This window comes from Crocuta crocuta, unplaced genomic scaffold (assembly GCF_008692635.1).
Source record: "Crocuta crocuta isolate KB4526 unplaced genomic scaffold, BGI_CrCroc_1.0 scaffold125, whole genome shotgun sequence".
Classification (NCBI taxonomy): Eukaryota; Metazoa; Chordata; class Mammalia; order Carnivora; family Hyaenidae; genus Crocuta; species Crocuta crocuta.
Window position 1 is genome coordinate 2,114,068 of NW_027531143.1, and position 23,440 is coordinate 2,137,507.

At 39.3% G+C, this 23,440-nt stretch overlaps 1 pseudogene; it reads right to left on the reverse strand.

Annotated features, from left to right (window-relative positions):
* Positions 1–447: 447 nt before the first annotated feature.
* LOC144237432 (E3 ubiquitin-protein ligase RNFT1 pseudogene) lies at positions 448–13,131 on the reverse strand (annotated as a pseudogene).
* Positions 13,132–23,440: the final 10,309 nt, after the last annotated feature.

Below are 23,440 nucleotides of genomic sequence, written 5' to 3' on the forward strand. Positions count from 1 at the left end.
TTTGGTAAGAATACCTGAATTCCTCTGAAGCCACTAATTCTATTTAGTTATCCAGTTGCTATTTTCAACATTAGTAAGAAATGTTGAATACATTTATAGTTTTATACTGCAATTATATGTCATGTAATTAGGATAGAATAAATGATATAGACTTTTTTCTGAAGTTTATTTGAGAGAGAATGCATACTGAAATCTATCCCAATGACTTTAGCAATGGTTAGTGCAACCAAATTAAATTAATATGTTGTGGTCTTAATAGTTTATAGGACTTAATTTGTTTCTCTTTTTTAAATGTTTATTTTTGAGAGGGGGGAGCAGAGGACCTGAAGTGGGATCTGCATTGACAGTGAGTCTAATGTGGGCCTTGAGCCCATGAACTGCGAGATCATGACCTGAGCCAAAGTCGGATGCTCAACTGACTGACCCATCCAGGCACCCTGGACTTAATTATATTTGAAGGTGTGATGAAGTAGCCCTGTCTTGCCATTTGGTTACATGGTCTGAAATCACAGTTCTGACCAGTGGACATTCTCTTGGTGAAACCATGAGGTAATGTACTCTTGGGAAAATATATGTTGACAGATGGGGAAAAAAATCTCAAGAAATTCTGCTTGACGTCTTGATCAAATATCATCTGAACAAGTTACTCTATAGCTTGGTCATGTAAAAAGTGTTTACAAAACCTGTCTGAAAATCCTCAGATTTCCAAAAAGAATCCAAAACTTTAAAAGGAAGTAGAATCAATCTAGTAATATCCCAAGAATCTAATTATATTACCAAACTCCCTGTAGCTAATGAGGTAATGAAACCAAACTGATATGGGAACAAAATTCATTTGTACTGACACAGTTCTTCTAAGATTGTATACAAGTCATCCTTGGATTTAAAAGGCATCATGAAAGAGACTGCACAATAAAATAAGGCATTTTGAGCCAATGAAAAAGACTTTCAGAATGAAGACTATAATTCCAGTAATCCAAAGTACTTCCAGACGCTTGGAGAACCCAAAATAGGATTTACAAAGATTAAGTTGTAATAAAGTGACTGAAAAATGAAAGAGAACAAAAGATTCTGCCAAGAATACCAAGTGTACTGAATCTTTGGACACTTTTTCTTAGAAAATCCCAATTTACAGTGCTTTTGTAGACATACATAAAAGTTGTTAGAAGCCCAGTTCCAAGAGAAATTACATGTATTTCTCAAGCTTGGGTTTTCAGCACACTCTTTAGACATGGAGTTTATCTGGATGTGAGCATTTCCAGAGTGAAGGCAGGGCCCTTCTCCTGTCCATCTTGTTGCATGAGCACTTTAGGAGATTAATGCTGCTGCAATGTCCAAAGTTCATGGAGGGTGGTATGGTCCTTGAATGCTTTTTCTTTCATCCACATTCCTTTGCATCAGGATTGTTTCCTCTAATGATGAAGAGTGAGCAGAAGTCTCATAGGGACAATGTGTCAGGGACAATGGGAGACCATCCTATCTCTATAGTCAGGGTTCCTCATCCTCAAACCCAACCACAACTAACTTTGTTAGCCCTAATGGCAGCAACAAAGCTAGGTTTTAATGGGCTTTTGTGTTCAAATATATGTTCAAAATTGTGTTTTAAAATTTGGAGTCCAAAAGCTTTCATACAGCCTTCCTAGTCAGGCTCCCAATTTCTGGACCCTCAGTTTCTGCTTGCAAATTGGCCTATGATTTCCTAAGCTCCTTTTTTAAAAGTTTGTTTATATTGAAGGGAGGGGGGAGGAGCAGCGAGAGGGAGAGAGAGAATCTCAAACAGGGTCCATGCTGCCAGCACAGAGCCTGGTGTGGGGCTCGAACTCACAAACTGCGAGATCATGACCTGATCCAAAATCAAGAGTTGGATACAACCAACTGAGCCACTCAGGTACCCCACTTGAGCTCATTTCTTAAAATACTTTGCCTGAAATATAAAATAAAAGCAAGCCCACAGTTACTGTCTTGTCAACCACTTCCCCCAGAGTTACAGTGTCGGTGGACATATGTTGTTTTCCAAGTTAGCCCAGGCAAGTTTACCACATGTTTTGCCCCTGTGTAATTTGGGTGTCCATTTTTACAGTTCTGTCGTAGATTCACTTATAATAAGTCTTGACATTAAATGGTGTAAGTCCTTCAAATTTTTTCTTTTCCAAAGTTGTTTTGACTGTTATATGTTCTTTTCAGCTCTATATGCATTTTAGAATAATCTTTTCAGTTGCTATAAAAAAGCCTGCTGGAATCAGGAACAGAAGCTGGAGAAGTAAGGATCCAAGAAGGAGAGTTGATGAAGAAGGGAGGTCACGAAGCAGTCTTCCTGAAGCACTGGCATAGTGGACAAGTCAGAGATTGAGGTCAGTCTGCTGATAAGGTCCACAAAGGGGAGCTCCACTCCTGTGGAGGTCTGTGGAAGGCTGCAGTCTGATCCTTGTGGTTGCTTCTGTGAGTTTGCAGTTGGGTATCTGGTCATGGATTGCTGTTGGTCAGCAGGACAGGCATATGGGAAGAATAGCTGGACCTGGAAGCAGAAGAAGGTGCAGAGTGGGGAAGAGCAAGGACACACTGGCACTTGCTTGCTTCTCTGCATCTTTCTCTTCTCACTTCTAACCATGATAACCTTCAGAGCATAAGGGCTGGCTGCTTCCTTTCACTTTTCAAATAATGTACAAGTTTCTAACCTAGAACCAAGTAGGGAAGAGGATGAAAAAATGTAGTTCTGACTTATACTGAGACAAAATAAATTCTCCTTGTTCTTTTTGTGTCACCATCTTCATCCAACCAGCCTCTAGCTCCTGTTGATTCTACATCATTATTTCTGCATTATAAACCACTCCCTTCTCTGCCATTGCTCTTCTTTAGTTCAATACCCCATACATCTTATGTCTGGATTACTGTAATAGCCTCCTGACTTGCAGTTTCATCAAATGTGGTCACGTAAGTTGTTCAGTGCACAACTTCAAGGGTGCCATTCATAGACCATTTTAATGGTCCTCCCTCTAGTTGTGTAGGGTACAACAGGCAGCCTCGTATATGGTTCCATCTCAGGTCTAGCCTCACTTCCTCCCTTCAGGAGTTTGGGTCATCCTTTTTTTTTTTTTTTAATGTTTTATTTATTTCTAGGAGAGAGAGAGAGAGACAGCGTGAGCAGGGGAGGGCCAGAGAGAGAGGGAGTCACAGACTGAAACAGGCTCCAGGCTCTGAGCCGGCAGTCAGCACAGAGCCCGACGCGGGGCTCGAACCCACGAACCGCGAGGTCATGACCCAAGCGAAAGTCGGACGTTTAACCGACTAAGCCACCCAGGCGCCCCTGGGTCATCCTTTTAAAAGACAAAATGGATTCTATCATTCTCCTGCTTAAAATTGTTGGCCATTCATGACCTTCAAGGTAAAATTCAAACTCCTTAGCATAGTATAAAACCCATTCGTGATTAGCAGATGAGCCTAGGTTCTGGAATCAATTGCTAAGTTTGAATTTTATCTTAACCGCTTCTATAATATATGACCTTAGGCAAGTCACTTAATTTAAAAATTTAATTTAAATTTTTCTGTTTTTTTAACTGTGAAATGGGGGGAGGAGGGTAAGAATAGTCCTTTCATTATCAACTTTTGTCAGCCTTCATTGAGATGTAATGATGTAATGTTCTTCTGTAGTGGTCTCTCTCACCATTGACTGTGCCTACCCCAAACTCTATGATTCATCTGAACTGAACTCCTATACTACTGGTTCTCCTCGTTGTGACCCATCCTGCCTCCGTGCCTTTATATCTGCCGGAATCACCCTTTTTCTCTTCCCCTGGCTAGAACCTGCTCATTGTCCAGGACTCAGTGACTCCTTACTTCCTCCTAGAAGCCTTCTCTGATTCCCTCAGCTTCAGTGTGACTGTTCCCTTGGGCTGTCTCAGTGTCAGTACTTGATTATACCACAGTGGATTCTCCTTTTCTGTTTCCCCCACTATAAACTATACACTCTCTCCTCTGCTAAACCATAAACTCTAGACCATGTTTTCCCTGAGGGTAAGAACTGTTTTACTTATCTTTGTATCCTTAGCTCCTAATGTAGCACTAGGTTTTTAAGAATGTTAGCAGCTTTTCAAAATGTTTATTGAATTAGGGGCGCCTGGGTGGCTTAGTCGGTTAAGCGTCCGACTTTCGCTTAGGTCATGATCTCGCGGTTCGTGGGTTCGAGCCCCGCGTCGGGCTCTGTGCTGACTGCCAGCTCAGAGCCTGGAGCCTATTTCAGAGTCTGTGTCTCCCTCTCTCTCTGACCCTCCCCTGCTCACGCTGTCTCTCTCTCTCTGTCTCCTAGAAATAAATAAAAAATATTTAAAAAAAAAAATGTTTATTGAATTAACAAATGGTGAATGATGAGGGCTCTAACAGGTATTGTTATACTTCATGGAGAAGTATAAAGATGATGAAGGGACTATTTTGGGACAATACATAATAGCAAGAATTTTAGAATTCTGAAATTTAGTGATTTGGTATATTTCAAAGTATGTATGTTATTGTTAGGAATGGAATTAAAAAGAATGGAGATTTTTTCCTGAGAGAGAATGAGAGAGTGCACATGTGAGTGGGGCAGAGGCAGAAGAAGAGGGAGAGAGAGTCTTAAGCAGGCTGCATGCCCAGCTCAGAGCCAGACATAAGGCTCCATTTCAAAACCATGAGATCATGACCTGAGAAGAAATCAGTTAACTAACTGATCTCCCCCGGTGCCCCCGCAAATGGAAATATTTTTTAACAGAAAGAATGAGTAAGCACATTTTTTTGTTGAGGTATTGTTTACTACTAGTTGCTCAATATCTTTTATTTAAGACCTCTTACAAAGGTATTATTGAAGCCCACAACTATATGGTCAATTAATCTTTGACAAAGCAAGAAGAATATCTAGTGGGGAAAAAGATAGTCTCTTCAACAAATGGTATTGGGAAAACTGGACCACTTTCTTATACCATATACAAAAATAAATTCAACGAGGATGAAAGACCTAAATATGAGACCTGAAACCATAAAAATCCTAGAGGAGAAGACAGACAGTAACCTCTTTGACATCAACCATAGCAACTTCTTTCTAGATATGCCTCTCTTTTTTAAAAAATGTTTGTTTATTTTTGAGAGAGAGCATGAACTCACAAATCATGAGGTCATGATCTGAGCTGAAGTCAGATGCTTAACCATCTGAGCCACCCAGGAGCCCCTCTAGGTGTGTTTCTTGAGGCAAGGGGAAAAAAAGCAAAATGAACTATTAGGACTTCATCAAAATAAAAAGGTTTTGCACAGTGAAGGGAACAATCAACAAAACTAAAAAGCAACCTATGGAATGGGAGAAGACATTTGCAAATGACCTATCAGATAAAGTGTTAGTATCCAAAACATATAAAGAACTTATAAAAATCAACAGCCCCAGACAAATAATCCAATTAAAATATAGGCAGAAGACATGAATAGACACTTTTCCAAAGAAGACATTTAGATGGCCAACAGACATATCCAGAGATGCTCAACATCACTGATCATCTGGGAAATATAAATCAAAACTACAATGAGGTATTACCTCACACCTGTCAGACTGGCTAAAATCAACAACACAAGAAACAACAGATGTTGGTGAGAATGCGGAGAAAGGAGAATTCTTGTACTGTTGGTGGGAATACAAACTGGTGTAGCCATTGTGGAAACCCATATGATGTTTCCTCAAAAAGTTAAAAATAGGTCTACCCTATGATCCAACAATCATGCTACTGAGTATTTACTCACTACAAAATCACTAATTCAGAGGAATACATGCATCCTGATGTTTATAGCAGCATTATCTGCAATGGCCAAATTATGGAAACAGCTCAACTGTCCATTGATTGATGAATAGATAAAGAAGATGTGGTATATTTATACAATAGAATACTACCCAGCTATCAAAGTGAAGTCTTGCCATTTGCAACAACATAGATGGAACTAGAGAGCATTATACTAAGCGAAATAAGTCAGAGAAAGGCAAGTACTATATGAAGTCACTCATATGTGGAATATAAGAAACAAAACAAATGACCAAAGGGAGAGAAAGGAAGAGGCATACCAAGAAACAGACTCAGCTATAGAGAACAAACTGATGGTGACCAGAGGGGAAGTGGGGTAGGAGGATGGGTGAAATAGGTGATGGGGATTAGGAGTATACTTGTGATGAGCACTGAATGTTGTATGGAAGTACTGAATCACAAATTGTACACCTGAAATTAATATTCCCTCCATGTTAACTAACAAATTTGAATAACAACTTAAAAATATTGAATAATGCATTGAAAGTTTTAAAGTTCTTTAAAGAGTATTTTGTTTGCCCATGCTTAATTGTAGTATCTAAAAACATAAAGTAGCTATCCTTGGCAGATTATGGATCAAAATACTGGGAACTATCTGTTTATTCTATAATATCTGTATCAGTTCAATCATTTTAACAGTGCACCTTGCTTCAGTCAGTAGTTTATACCTGATGTTTCTGATGGCAATCTTTTAATAAAGAGAACAAGTAATTACCCTGAATTTTTTTCTTCAAAATTTTAAATTTCCATGTACTGAATATGCTTGAAATAAAGTACATCTGTTAAGATTTTTTTTAATTAAAAAAAGTGAAGGGCAAAGGGGTATTAACTGGACAAGACTCTGGGTCTCTCCTGGACATTTCATTAGATCTGGTAATAAAGTGATTATTCTGTTTGAATGCAGGTCTACTGTCATTTCTTGCCCTCACCCCCTTGAGATCATATCAGCAGTTGTTTAAACAAATTTAACTGTCCCTCTTGTACTTGGAATTAAAATGAAACATGAACTATTTTCTCCTTAAAAAAATAAAAAAAATTTAAATTTCTGGATCAATAATTATGAAGTTTCTTAAAGTTTGAAATAAAAATGTCAGTGCATAGCCTAAATATCAGAGGATATTAAATCCAAGCACTTCTGTGGGCTATAGATGTTGACCTTTTCCAAAAACGTGTCCCTTCTTCAAATAGATTCTTGCTTTGATATAAAGGAAAGTTTTAATACATATGGAAATGATCACTCTCAACATCAGTATCATGCTTTGTTAGGCTTATGATTCTAACTGCTATGTGATGCATCACAATTGTAAGATTAAGAAAAGTGACTTGCTTAAATATTTTTGCATCTTAACAAATGAATGGGAATATGAAAATCTCACCAAAGAAATGAGCAAAGGGCATATCAAAGGAGTCAGAAAAGAAAAAATAAAAATGGCCAATAATATATATGAAAGATTTTAGCCTTCCTGTAACAAAGTGCAAACCAGCACAATAATGAGATACCATTTTAACCTATCATAACAGCAAGGGGAGTGAAGAAGTGTGCACTTTCATCCATTGCTGTTGGGAATGTAAATCTATAGACTTCTCTGCAATTTGATAGTATGTGTGAGAGACTTTAAAAATGCTTTTAGCTTTATGGGAAAAAAGACATGAATAGACACTTCTCCAAAGAAGACATCCAGATAGCCGACCAGCCCATGAAAAAATGCTCAATATCACTCATCATCAGGGAAATGCAAATAAAAACCGTAATGAGATACTGCCTCACACCTGTCAGAACAGCTAACGTTAACAATTCAGGCAACAACAGATGTTGGCGAGGATGCGGAGAAAGAGGATCTCTTTTGCACTGCTGGTGGGAATGCAAACTGGTACAGCCACCCTGGAAAACAGTATGGAGGTTCCTCATAAAATTAAACATAGAACTACCCTATGACCCAGCAATTACACTACTAAGTATTTATCCAAGGGATACAGCTGTGTTGTTTCAAAAGGACACCCCAATGTTTATAGCAGCGCTATCGACAATAGCCAAAGTATGGAAAGAGCCCAAATGTCCATCGATGGATGAATGGATAAAGAAGATGTGGTGTATATATATACGATGGAGTATTACTTGGCAATCAAAAAGAATGAAATCTTGCCATCTGCCACTATGTGGATGGAACTAGAGTGTATTGTGTAAGTGAAGTTGGTCAGAGAAAGACAAACATCATATGACTTCACTCATGAGGATTTTAAGATACAAAAGAGATGAACATTAGGGCAAGGAAGCAAAAATAATATAAAAATGGAGGGGGACAAAACATAAGAGATTCTTTGTTTTTAATGTTTTATTTATTTCTGAGAGAGAGAGAATTGAGAGAGAGGGAGGGAGAGAGAGACAGCATGAGCAGGGGAGGGTCAGAGAGAGAGGGAGACACAGAATCTGAAGCAGAATCCAGTCTCTGAGCTAGCTGTCACCACAAAGCCGAATGCGGAGCTCAAACCCACGAACCATGAGATCATGATCTGAGCCAAAGTCGGATGCTTAATCGACTGAGCCACCCAGGCGCCCCAAGAGATTCTTAAATATAGAGAACAGAGGGATGCTGGAGGGGCTGTGGGAGGGGGGGAATGGGTTAAATGGGTAAGGGGCATTAAGGAATCTACTCCTGAAATCATTGTCACACCATGTGCTAACTTGGATTTAAATGATAAGAAATAAATTATAGAAAGTAAAAAAAAATTTTTTTTTAATGCTTTTAGCTTTGACTTAGGAATTCCACTCCTAGGAATTTGTTCTNTATAAGAAATAAATTATAGAAAGTAAAAAAAAAAATTTTTTTTAATGCTTTTAGCTTTGACTTAGGAATTCCACTCCTAGGAATTTGTTCTAAAAAAATAACAGGACAAATGCAGAAAGGTAAACATTTAAACATATTTATCGCAGCCTTATTTTTGAAATGGCATTGGATGGGTAGCCTGCTTTTGCATGGTTTCTGTGTGGATGGACAGCCACTTCTGGAATACTTCCAGCCCCTCTTCCACTGCACACGCCTCCTCAGGGGATAAGGGCCCAGCTTGTTTGGTTGTGGTCAGGGCTCTGCTCCCACCATTCTTGCACTTTGCATCATTTTACCTGCAGAGTGTGTGCCCTCACTGGCTTCCTGCCAAGTGCAGCTTTTATGGGGAAGGCCTCCTGACTTTGGAGAAGCCTGCAGTTTTCCAGCTCTACCTGTGTCTGTCTAGAAACTATTTAACTCCAGATACTGTGTTAGGAGTCACATTGGGCTGCACACCTGATCCATGTCCTCCATCCAACTTTTTTTTTTTTTAATGTTTTATTTATTTCTAGGAGAGAGAGAGAGAGACACAGCGTGAGCAGGGGAGGGTCAGAGAGAGAGGGAGTCACAGACTGAAACAGGCTCCAGGCTCTGAGCTGGCAGTCAGCACAGAGCCCGACGCGGGGCTCGAACCCACGAACCGCGAGATCATGACCTAAGCGAAAGTCGGACGCTTAACCGACTAAGCCACCCAGGCACCCCTCCTCCATCCAACTTTTATCAAAAATAAGGCTCATAATTTGACTTCTGACTTCTCTCTACTGGTCAAGTGGTGCTGAACCAGGGCTCCCTGACACCCTCAAGAAATAACAAAATAGAATTTGGATATCCAAAAACATGGGATTGATTAAAAGGATATGGCTGTAAAGTTGGATATGATTCAATTCAAAATGATTCTGTTAATATATATATTGATAAATGAAAAGAAGATCCTAATATAGCACTTTGCATATGAACACACTATATATGTATGTAGTCAGCTCTTTTCTGTCATCTATATTTTCTAAAGCTTCTTTACATAAAGATAGGTTGTTTTATGCCTCTGTATAGGCTATAGTTACAGCTGTGCTTACTTATCTGTGGTGACTGGTGTGTGCTTTCCCTTATTATTATTATTATTATTATTATTATTATTATTTTGTCTCACAAGCAGTTTCCCTGATGGTGTGAGCAGGGTCTTGGGCACATAAAGGAAATCTGGAATTGGGTAGGCTTTTCCCAGCTGGACACCTTCATTACATAGACACATCTCATAGCATGTCTGGCCCCTGGTGATGTGGCTACTGACTTCATCCTCTCTGCAGGGCCTCACCTGGTCAGAAAGGAGCTCGCCTGTGGGCCCATATGAGGTCATTGTCATCTTGTTCCTCTACTGCCCTATTGAGTTTCCTGCTCAGGAAGTTGGAGCTGCTGTCTGAGGACCAGTGCCTCAGTCATTCTCATGCTATGGAGGGCTGAGAGAATTTTCCCACTCAATAGAATAAAATTGTAGACCGTAACAAGTCAAGGGTGAGCTGATACACAGTTATCTCTAATTCATGGAGATGCCAAAATCATCATAATTTGCAATGGCTTCTGGGAAATGGAATTTTCCAAAAAAGTGAAATTTCTAGATAGCATTTACCACTGTAAGAGCTTATACTATTTTTGTTAATCTGTTCTTTTTTAAGTTTATCCTAAGAAAGGGAGAGAGAGCCTGTAGGGCAGGGGCAGAGAGAGAGAGAGAATCCCAAGCATGCTGTGCACTGTCAGCACAGAGCCCGACACAAGGCTTAAATCCACAAAGCATGAGATCATAACCTAAGCCAAAACCAAGAGTCAGATGTTTACCTGACTGAGCCACTCAGGCATCCCTCTTAATCATTTTCAGTGGAAATCTTACTGAAGGGTTTTCAATTTATTTTCATAAACATTCAATATTTTCTTGATGACTCAGTCTCATCATTATAAATGATGAGGGGGGCTGAAGGGGCCATTCTTGTATTTTGTAACAAGATTTCCCTTCACGGTTTTGACAACTGAATTAAAATTCACATTTTCCTTTACATTTCCTTTCCTTTCCTTTCCTCATAGGTTAATGATCACTTACATTATAATTTAGGAACTGTGGTTCAAACAAATGAAGTCAATTTTCTAATCTCGTTTATAATAAAATTGAAATGTTTATGAACTTCAGGATCTTCTCCTGAGGCTTTTAAGGCTGGAAATCACAAGCTATTTCTAAGAGAATTCTGAGGAGACCATTGAATGATCACTGTTCACCCATTTTAACTCTATTCAACTTCATTAAGAAATTGATTCTTTTATTGACTAAAGTATAAAATTCTTTTATTCACCTAAAGTATAAAGTGCAATTTCTTTAACATTCTATCAGCTGGTTCAGCTGCCTGAAAACCACCTAAAACATAGTGGTTTTGTTATGCCCAGATTGCGATCTCCCCAAAATCCCAAGACCACCAAGGAGTCCGAGTCATGTATGCAAAAGCAAAGGGCTTTATTATGGGCTTGAGCTCAGGCTCCCAGACCTCACCAACGTAGTGGATCCGTGCTGAGAGCCCCGAACGATGGAGGAGTAGGGTTTTTATGGGGTTTGTGACGGAGGAGTTACAGAAGTTGTGGCATAGGAACAATGATCCAATCATAATTATTCAACATCATTGACAGCGGGTTTAACCATACACATTGTCTAGAGTATTCGTTAGTTTTGGCGGGATCCAATTACAACATTTAGAGTACCTTTAAATTCAACTAATCACAGAGCGAGCCTAGGGTCTTGTTCGGCGACTAAAGGGTTAACTTCAACATTAGGTAACAGGGTCCTATCTATAGTTTCTATCTCTAGGCCTCTCCCTTAGTAATGTGGAGGGTGGTCACTGGCCTTTCCTGATTGGGTGTTGCAAGGGTGGTTTCTCCTGCCTTGGGCAATGTAACTGCCTGATAGTTTCGGGGAAGCTGAAACTTAGGCCTTCTAGTTTACAGGGGAAACTTAAAGCCTGTCATGGAGTCAGTTTGGTTTAGACGTTTAGACTTGTGGCCTTACAGTTTAAAAGGAAAACGTTGTTATGTTTTATGATTCTGTAGCTCAGTGGGCAGCTCTTTCAGTGTGAGTCAGCTTGGCTGGAGCTCCAGAGTTTGGGTTTCCTGCACAGGTCTGGGTGGCTGGGATGACTGGGGCCTCTCTCCATGAGGTCTTTTATCTCCCAGGGGCTGGCCCAGGTGTGTCATACAGTGGCAGAATGGCTTCCAAAGCCAGAGAGGGCAAATGCCAAAGCATGGTAATTTTTAAGCCTCTGCCTATATTTACTAATGTCCCATTGGCCAAACTGAGTCCCACTGGGCTCTTCAGGGAAGGGTATAGAGCTGGGATCCAGGCAGAAGGTTTAGAGCAGAGCTAATTTCATCCCTGAATAGTCATGTGCAGGCTCTCTTTCTAATTGTTTCGGATATATAGAACTCAGGAATTAATTGCAAAAGAACAGCATAGGGTTGTTGAAAGGGAAGGAACCTAAAAACCCAAACTTGAAATCAAACTGAAGAGCAAATGTTTTTGGCTTAATATTTTTGCAAATGTTAAATGGGTACATTTTCATCTCCTTCTTACATCATATTTTATTGCAAAACGTTCTATGGGAGAGCCATGAGGTTTACTGTCCTAGAGAAAGAGAAAGTGAACTCTTGACTTTTTATTTATTTATTTTTTTAAACTCTTGACTTTTTGACCAGGTGTGCATATTGAGGGATTGCTTAATTATTTTATTTCTCATTTAGCATGTCACTAGCTGAGCCCAGAAAATCCAGATCATAGAATTTGTATAGAGAAGATTCTCCTATATACACTAAAGGTTTCACAAGGTTAGCATCAAGGAGTGGGAGGATATGACGTTATGGAAGTAAAAACTTCCCTCACCTCCATGTACCTTTCTTGGCCAAGGAGGTTGTGGAAAGTAATAGAAAGAGATTTGGGTGATTTGGGTCTTGTAATTCCACCTCCACTGACAAGCTTCCAAGCTTTCCCCATGGCTTGGAAAGAAGTTGTGTTACAAAAATGAGAGTAATAGTAAAAACAAAGAGGGGAGATATTGCTTATTTCCAAGCTGGGGGCCCCGGAAGCTCATTTTTGTTCTGCTGACCTGAACCAGCTTGGGGGTATGACCACAACAACTTGGCTATGCACCACACACAGAAGGAGATCCTATGGCTTCATTTTCTTATGCTGCTTCCAATTCCCATGTTTTATACATGAGGTGACAAGAGCCAGTCGGCCTTCTGAGGCACCATGTGCCCACCCTGCCCTGACAAAGCAGGTGAGCTGCTAGGCCAGTAGACTGGGTGAGGACCAGAGTAGTCACTCCACAGTCTATAGCCAACATAGTAGGGGTGAGGCTGAGACATGTAGAGGTGTTACTTGGTCCTGACCAAGCAAGGTACCCCCAGTGAATAATGGCTGTTGTCTTGAGATCAGTAGTAACTTCCAAATGCATACCAATGACCGCCATGAGGGTAGGAGGCTTTTTCTCTCAAATTCATGAGGACCCATCAACACCCTTCTCCTCAGATATCCGGATGTCATCTTAGGGAGAGAAACAGGGGGTGGAGGCAGGTGCCCAAGGGCCAGCATTGACTACATACTTTTCTGGGCCCAGTACAAAATGAAAATACAAGTCCATTGTCCAAAAATTAAGAATTTTAAGACTGTAACAGCAGAGCATTAAACCAGGTGTGCACTTTCTAAGTGCAGGACTGTGTGCAACCGCGCAGGTGTCATCTATGAAGCTGGCCCTGCTGACAGCCTGAACATACTTTTCCCCTAGAGATTCTCAACACTGCCCAAAAGGATCTTTTAAATGATCAGATTGGATTAAATTTAAATTGCATTGGACATATAGTTAATTCTTTCCCCATTAACCAGTGAGTGAATGGGAACCTGGGAGAAATGCCAGATTAGTTTATGGACAATCAAGACATTACTGAGTTGGGTTGAGTTATATTTGTGGTCCTTTTGTAAAGACATCATTTTCTCTTTTCTATAGGAGAAGAGCTGCTGATTAGAGAGGTTAGGGGATTGTTAAAGGTCACCCACGTAGTTAGTGGTGAAATTGAGGTTTCAACCCACGTATGAGTCTGAAACTCAGATATGTTTTTACTTTTCTGAGGCAGATAATAGTAAAGTCAAAGCTAAATCTGAGAGATTGAACTTTAAAGTGCATTTTCTTTTAAAATGTGCTTATTTTTGTAAGAGCACGAAGAGTATGCGTTGTCGCCAATAGGAATGACACTGTCCCCTAGAGAGCATTTTGGAAAATTGAGGGTATTTTGGTTGCCTGAGGGGTTGCTATAGGGATTTTATGGGCAAAGACTAGGGATATTCGAAAGTTGTAATTTGCAGGACAGTCCTACACAAGGAAGAATTGTTTAATGTTCTACGTAAATTTTGGTTGCCTCATCAGTCACTTGGGTAGGTGAAAACTTGTTTATAATTATGAACCTAATAACATTTTATGTAAACTCATATCTTTTGCATGGTTTAAAATAGGCTGCATTTTCCATAACTAAAATAACTGTAAGTTGAAGGAAGAGTAATACTTGAACTATAAATTGAAGGAAAAGTATATTTCAAACTTTACCAAGTTGTTCCCCATTTGGGGAAACCACATTGCCCAATGGCCATGCTACTTTTGGCATTTGAATCATCAATACAACACACCCTAATCAATTTGGTTGTACATGTCAAATTTCCATAGATTCTACACATAGATATATTGACTACTTCATTAGTTTTCTGGTATGGCTGTGTCTGAGCATATTGGCATATACATTATTATAAATTGTATTTTTTCCTCCTTTGTGTGATAGTCAAGGCGTTTTTTGTTTGTTTGTTTGTTTTGTTTTGTTCAAAAGTTATATGTGTAGGTTTACAATTTTGTATGGATTTCATTTTAGGACTATATAGGGGCATTGAAAAATATTTTCTGTAGAAAGGAGTGAGTGTACCAGTTTGAGAACCACCGAGGCCAGAGGCACAAGTATTTGGAATCAGTAAAGAGCAGATTTCTTTTTGCAAGAAAACCTTAGAGTAATTGACTTTCCCTGAAGGGCTCACTGGCCATGAGGGAAATTGTCCTGGGCCTGGTGTGAAAGGGGTATTAAATCTTTAAAGAGACTATATTCTGTGTGTTAGGCACAGACTCGATACCTGACCTAATTTACCCAAGGAGTAGGGCATTTCAGGTGACCTCCTTTTTTTTTTTTCTTCTAAAGTTAATTTTTGTCCTCTTGGCTGGACAGAGTTGTGCTTTTCATTTGAGGGAGTGACCTTGCCTGGAAAAAAGAGAAAAACCCTTTTGATTTTCCTCTTGGGAAAAATATCCCTTTGAAGGTAAAATAACTGTGTGAGATATTCACATTGCAACTCGAAAGTCTCCCTGTTACTGTTATGAGAAAGCTGGCATCAGGAGGGCTTTGGGCAAAATGTCCCAATCTGCTGAGTTTCTTGCACGATCATGTTCGTTCCTTACGTAACTCCAGGACTCTGCCCTTTTTGTGGGACGGATGTCCTACCGCCTATTATTAACAATGTTATTGTTGCCAGTTAACCATATAAAATTGATGAAAAGGTCAAAAGCTATACTTTGAGTCCAAGAGAGTTAGTTCTTTGTTCTAGATACTCAGGGTCACGCCATGTAGTGACGTCTTTTATGGTCATTAGGGAAAAATCTTCCTCTCCCTCCTTTGGATCCTCTTTCTTCTGGAATCTTCCACTGCTTTCCTGTATGGGACAGTGCTTCCCCAGGGGCTTACCTCAGTCTGCTCAGTCTCTGTCTGGTTTGGGTGAATGGTTATTTGGGATGGAGAGAAGTTGGGACAGCAAAGTACCTCTGGATATTCCTAGGAGGTATCTACTCCTTAGTAGATAATAAACTTAGTAAACATAAACCGTTTACTATAATGATTCAGAGCCCAGTCTCTGGAACAAGTCAGCCAGGAGGTTTTCCATTCTGGCTCTGCAGTTAACAGTCGTGTGACTTAAATTCTCTGTCTCAGTTTCCTCAGCTATAAAACAAAAATTATAGTAATACCTAATCTGCAGGGTTGTTGTGATGATTAAATGTGTTACTACGTGTAAATGGGAAGGAGGGAGGAAGAAAACCTGTTATATCACGCTTACATATTTAAACAGAAGAATGTTTTGTTTGCACCTATTTCCTCCTTGGTGTTTTGGGTCAAACTCTAAATGACTTCTTTGATTTTTGGATGGTGGGGCTAGTGTAACAATTGGATAAATGCGAAGTGGAAAGAATCATCAGCTTGGGCTTTAGATTCAAGAGTGTCACTCTTTTGCTTAAAACTCACCGAAGTGTCCACATTTCATTGAAGGTGAACTCCAAAGATAATGCTTAGGAAGTTTTGCATCATCTGGACCCTTGTGACATCTCTGACCTTGTCATCAACTGCTTTCCTTGCACTCCAGCCAGCCAGACTGGCCATCTTGCTATACCTCTAACATCCAGGTATAGTCCTACCATAGAGTCTTTGCTCTAGCTGTGCCCTGTGTCTAAAATGTTTTTCTTTTTGACATCAGCATGGCTCATGCCTGCCCCTCTTACAAGTCTTTACTCAAGTCTCAGTTTCTCAATGAGGCCTATCCCGGTCATCCTATTTAGTATCAAAACCTGCCTCTTGCTACTACCCTGGCACTTCCATTCCATTTACCAAGCTCTGTTTTTTTCTATTTTTCCCTCATAAAGCCATTGATTTTCTTTAAAAAAATTTTTTAATGTTTATTTATTTGAGAGAGAGAGAGAGAGGGAGGGAGGGAGGGAACAAACAGGGGAGGGGCAGAGACAGAGGGAGACACAGAATCCAAAGCAGGCTCCAGGCTCTGAGTTGTCAGCACAGAGCCCAATGTGGGGCTTGAACCCACGAACCCTGAGATCATGACCTGAGCTGAAGTCGGACACTTAGCAACTGAGCCACCCGGGAGCCCCGCCATTCATCTTCTAATAAACCATATAATTTACTTAGGTATTATATTTATTGTTTCTGATCTTCCTCTACTAGAAGAGAAACTTTAAAAGGACAGGATATTGCTTTTTCACTTACATCTTTAGAGTCTTTAGTTCTTGGCACATAAGCAATACGTGCTCAATAAACATTTATGGAATGAATGTATGATTCACCCATTGAGGCTGGGGATACTCATTGAGGCTGATCTAATCACACCAGGGTTCTATCAGCAAGAAAGAAAGGAGAATAGCTGTTGAATGGACAGTTAACATGGATTCTAAAGTGCCCAGCTGCACACTGGGGAAAATTGGATTATGGACTAGTTGAAGAGTACTTGAGTCCTTTCCCAAATCTGGTATGCAAATTGAACAGAAACCACATTTCATATCCTGAACTTGTTGTATTTTTAACAAGAAGAAAAGTAGTGTATATGGGTTGTATGAAAGAGTGGTGGCATTGAAATGGTTTTAGTCTTGCCAAGATGCCATATTTCTAGGGACGGAGTCATGTACGAAATGTATAAAGACATGTGGTTCCTGGCGCAAAGAAAACACTCAGGAGATATCTGAATTTTGCCTAGGGCTATTCTTGCTTTTAAAAGTAATTAGAGGAATATATAATAAAATATATTCACATCATAGAATCTCACTGTTGGAAAGGATTGGAGTGATGTATATCCTCTTCAGGGTTCTTCACAGATGAGCAAAAAATGACTTAAGCACAGAGATCAGCACACTGAGCTAAAATCTGACTTCGTTCAAGTTTACTCTTTGACACTCTAGAACAAATCCATTCACTTTTATACCTGAGATCCTTTCAAATATGTGAAGGCAGCCATTGTGTCTGCTTTCCCACAGGGTATAAATATTTTCAGTTTCTTAACTCGCTTAGTTTTGAGAGTCTTTACCATCTAGGCCACCCTGTTTTGAATGAAATGTGGCTTTACAACGTTGTTTTAAAAAGTCAGTGGCCAAAGTGGTTCACCTTGTTCCTAATTGAGTCTGATAAAATGAAGTGCAGAGAGATGACTTGTCAAAATGAATAAATATATAAATATATTAGGGGAGATATTGACTAACAATGAAAAAGTCAGAGGTAGGTCTACCTCTATGTAGAGCTGGAGATCCAGGGGTTCATAGATCATCTGTCTTCATTGCTTGGCTCTGTTTTTCTTTGTGTTTTCTTCACTCCACATATTTCTTCTTAGAAGCTCCAAGTTTACATCTTACCAAATTAGCAACTCCTCTCAGTGCTATTGATAGAAATCTGGAGAAAAACCAACATTTAATGGAAGAGAAAGACACATTGCTGATCTTCCAGAATGTAAATTTCTTTCTTAAAGTAAATGATTTCAGAGTACTGTGACTTGCTATATTGGCTTTTAGTGATGCTCTTTTTGAGTGCACTCACAATGCTGCTTTATTTTGCGTCTTCCAGTATTCTTCCGGGAATTGATGTCAAACTCATGATTTGAAAGTTGTAGAATCTATTCTTTTCAAATTTTGGAAATTAAGATATTGGTTCTCAATTTTTCATCTTTTGGTCTTTTTTTAGTTCACAATGATTTTTCAGAGATTTACAATATTTCAACACTTATTGAATACTATACAATGGTACTTTCTCATTCACATTTACAAGCTCTTGGCTTCTGAGACAGGAATCATTTAGTTTACAAACTTGAATTCCAATTCAGCTAAATCATACTTCTTATAATCTGCTCACCAGTCTTGGCTTTCTAGATCTACATTAATGACCTTTTTAGTTTGGATCTTTGGTTTTAAGAAACAGAGAGTCAAATCAAGTTAACTCCAGATTATGGGGAAGCTTTATTAGAAGGTTATATGGAGCAGTGAGGAAGAAAGGGAGCTAGAACAGAGAAGTGGATTTCATGGAGGCTTATGTCCATGGGCAGGTTTGAAGCAGTAGTAATTTGTGGGTCTCCTACCTACTATCACATCAGCTTTTGACTCCATGAATTGTGACTGTGACACTCTGATGAGCTTGATGTGTGTGTGTTTTTTTAAAGAGCTTCACTGAAGTATAACTGGCATAGAATAAACTCTACTTTTTTTTTAAATTTTTTTTTTAATGTTTTATTTATTTCTAGGAGACAGAGAGAGAGACAGCGTGAGCAGGGGAGGGTCGGAGAGAGAGGGAGTCACAGACCGAAACAGGCTCCAGGCTCTGAGCTGGCAGTCAGCACAGAGCCCGACGCGGGGCTCGATCCCACGAACCGCGAGATCATGACCTAAGCGAAAGTCGGACGCTTAACCGACTAAGCCACCCAGGCGCCCCTAAACTCTACATTTTTAAAAATATTTATTTTTGAGAGAGAGAGAAAGAGAGAAAGAGAGAGACAGAGTGTGAGTGGGGGAGGGGCAGAGAGAGAGGGAAACAGAATCTGAAGCAGGCTCTAGGCTCTGAGCTGCCAGCACAGAGCCCGATGTGGGGCTCGAATTCACAAACTGTGAGATCATGACCTGAGCCGAAGTCGAACACTTAACCGACGGAGCCACCCAGGTGCCCCTAAACTTTACGTATTTACAATATATAGTTTAGGGGTGCCTGGCTGGCTTAGTCGGTAGAGTATGTAACTCTTGATCTCAGGTTATAAATTTGAGCCCCACATTAGGTATAGAGGTCACTTAAAAATAAAATCTCAAAAAAAAAATACGGTAATTGGCCAATTGGCATTGGCATGTAATACCCATAAAACCATTCCCACAATCAAGACAATGAACATATTTATCACCCTCAAAAGTTTCCTCATGTCCTTTTGAAATCCCTCCCTCTTTGCCCTCCCTGCTCCCCACTACCCTTGTCCCCATTTGTTCTGTCACTGTAGATTGGTTTGCATTTTCTAGACTTTTATATAAATGGAATCTTAGTATGTATTTTTTGGGGGGGGGCAGGTTGATTACTATCAGGATAATTGTTTTGAGATTCGTCCATATTATTGTGTTGTATTAGTAGTTTATTCTTTTTATTGTTGAGTGGTATTCCGTGGCATGGTTATTTTACATTTTGTTTTTCTATTCACCTATTGATATACATGTGGGTGGTTTCTGATTCTGGCCATCACAGATAAAGGTATTATGAGCACTCATGTACAAGTGTTTGTGTATATAGACATAAGCTTTTATTTCTCCTGGGTAAATAGGAATGGAATGGCTGGATCATGTGGCAGGTATACATTTAGCTTTTCAGGGAACTGCCAAACTGTTGCCAGAGTCGTTGCACAATTTCACATTCTCACCAGCAGTATCTAAGTGTTCCACTTACTGGGGCAACTGTGTGGCTCAGTCGTTTAAGCATCTGACTCTTTAAAAATTTTTTTTAATGTTTTGTATTTATTTCTGAGAGAGAGAGAGAGAGAGAGAGAGACAGCCAGCATGAGCAGGGGAGGGTCAAAGAGAGAGGGAGACACAGAATCTGAAGACAGGCTCCAGGCTCTGAACTAGCTGTCAGCACAGAGCCCTGTGGGACTTGAACCCATGAACTGTGAAATCATGACCTGAGCTGAAGCCAGGCATTTAACTGACTGAGCCACCCAGGTGCCCCAAGTATCTGACTCTTGATGTCAACATAGGTCATGATCTCACAGTTCATGGATTTGAGCCCTGCATCAGTCTCTGTGCTGGGCGTGCAGAGCCTGCTTAGGGTTCTCTGTCTCCCTCAATTCTGTCCCTACCCCACTTGATCTTTCTCAAAAATAAACAAACATTTAAAAAAAAAAAAAGAGTCCCAGTTACTTTACTTCTCTCCATCTCTTGCTGTCAGTCTTAATTTTTTTGTTGTTTTAGTATATTGTTTCATTGTCATTTAATTTGCACCTCTGAAATGACTAACTCAACATCTTTTCATGTGCTGATTTGCCATTCATATATCTTCTTTTGTGAAGTGCCTATTAAAATCTTTTCTCCATTTTTTCTCAGACTGTTTATTTCCTTATGATCGAATTTCAGAAATTCTATACATATTCTAGTTACCAGACCTTAAACAAACATGTGACATGCAAATATTTTCTCTTAGTCTTATTTAAAAGATTTTTTTTTATGTTTTATTTATTTCTGAGAGAGAGAGAGACAGCATGAACAGGGGAGGGTCAGAGAGAGGGAGACACAGAATCTGAAACAGGCTCCAGGCTCTGACCTAGCTGTCAGCACAGCGCCTGATGGGGGCCTTGACCCCACGAGCCGTGAGATCATGACCTGAGCTGAAGTCAGATGCGTAACCGACTGAGCCACCCAGGCAACCCGCTCAGTCTTATTTTTGATCTCTGGGTTATTTGGAAGAGTATTACTTCATTTTCAAATATTTTGGGATTTTCCAGTTATCTTTTATTAATTTATAATTTATTTCCTTTGTGATCAGAAAATATACTTTGTATGATTTGAATACTTTTACATTTATCGTGGCTTGTTTTATGACCCAGAATATGGGCCACATCTCAAAACCTTGCCCTTGAAAAGAATTTTCTACTATTATGTGGGTATTCTATAAATGTCAATTAGAACAAATTGGTTGACAGTTTTACTAGTTTCTTACGGCTGTTATAACAAACTGCCACAAACTGGGTTAAACCAACAGAATCTTATCGCTTTGGAGTTCTGGGGGCTGGAAATCAGAAGTGAGAGTGTTAGCAGGGATATTCTACATCTGAAGGCTCTTGGGGAGGGTCTTCCCTTGCCTCTTTGTAGCTTCTGGTGGCTATTGGTAATACTTCGTATTCTTTGCCTTGAAGATGTATCACTGCAGTCTCTGCTGTTATTGTCACATGGTGTTCTCCCTGTCTGTGTCCAAATTTCCTTCTTCTCTTAAGATACCATTCATTGGATTAGGATCCATCACTCCCCACCCTTCAAATCTAGTACAACCTTACCTTAACTTGATTATATCTATAAAGATATTATTTCCAAATAAGGTCACATTCACAGGTACCAGGGGTTATAGCCTGAACATATCTCTTTGGTGGCTACAATTCAACCCATAACAATAGTATTCTTTAAGGCTTCCATATTGTTACTGATTTTTCTGTGTACTTGCTTTATCAATTATTAAAAGTGGGATATTGGAATCTTTGACTATAAGTTATAAACTTTTATGCCATATAGCTTTATTATTATGTCCTTTAAGGAACTGAACTATTTATCATTATGAAATGACAATCTTTGTCCCTGGTAACATTCTTTACTCTGGATTTTGCTTCATTTGATATTGTTATAGCCAGTGAAGCTTTATTTTGATTAGTGTCAACATCACATATTTTCTCTCTTACTTTTAATGTATTTATGTCTTTATGTTTAAAGTGAATTTTTAGAAGGCAATATATAATTGGGTTTTATGTTTTTAGTCCAAATTTCAAGTTTACTTATCTTTTCTCCTAGAATGTGCAGTCTGCTATTAATCTCATCCAGTGTGTTTTTTCCTTTCAGATATGTAGTTTTCATTCCTAGGGTTCAATTTGCATCTTTAAAAAATGTATCTTCCATATCTCTACCTACTATGTTCAGCCTTTCCTCTAAATTTTTGACATATATAGTTATAAGAACTTTTAAAATGTATTTGTCTACTAATTTTATTATGTGTGTTAATTCTGTATCAGTTTTAATTGTTTTTTTCTCCTTTTTATAGGCTATATTTTCTTTCTTTTTTTTTTTACATGTTTATATTTGAGAAACAGAGACAGAGTATGAGTTGGGGAGGGGCAGAGAGAGAGAGGGAGACACAGAATTTGAAGCAGGTTCCAGGCTATGAGGTGTCAGCACAGAGCCTGAGGAAGAGCTTGAACCCACAAACTGACCTGAGCCCATGTCAGATGCTTAACTGCAGAGCCACCCAGATGCCCCTAGGTTATATTTTCTTTATTTTGCATGCCAGATAATTATTGATTGGATGGCAGTCATTGTGTTTTAACTTCTTGGGTGTGAGATATTTTTGTAGTCCTATAAATATTCCTGAACTTTGTTCTATGTTTCTGTTTGTTCTGCAGTTAAGTTTCATAGAAACACTTTGATCCTTGTGGGTCTTGCTTTTAAATCTTTGTTAGATAGGACCAGAATAGAATTCAGTCTAGAGTTAAATTTTTCCCACTACTGAGGCAAGACCTTTCTGAGTACTCTACCTGATGCCCTATGAAATATGAGGTGTTTTTTGTTTGTTTTGTTTTTAAAGTGTGGCTGGTAAAAAGAGACACTATTCCTGGACAGGTATAAACACAGGTATTGTTACTATGATGGTTAATGTTATGTATTCACTTGGCTGGGCCATGGTGCACAGATATTTGGTCAAAGATTATTCTGAATGTTTCAGTGAAATTGGTTTTTGGATGAGATTAGCATTTTAATTGGTAGACTTTGAGTAAACCAAATAGCTCTCCAGTCAGTTGAAGGTCTTAATAAAACAAAGACTGACTTCTGGAACAAAGAGGGATTTTGTCAGCAGATTTCCTTGGGACTCAAATTGCAACTCTTCCTTGGTTCTCTAGCTTGCTGGCCTACCCTGAAGACTTTAGATTTACCAAGCTTCTACACCTGCATGAGCCAATTCTGTAAAATAAATATCTCACTCTTTATATTCATGTCCTGATTGTTCTGCTTCTTTGGAGTAACCTAACAGTTACCTCTCATAATTTCTAGTGTGCTTTTTTTTTCAGATTTAGTTGGTTTCCTCACACACATGCTCTGATCAGTACTCAGCTGAATGTTTGAGGAGAACCCTCTTTAGACATCCAGAATTATTAATCTGCTTAGCTCTCTTTCTCTGGTACTGTCTTTTGTCAGGTCTCCTTGGCTTGGTCTG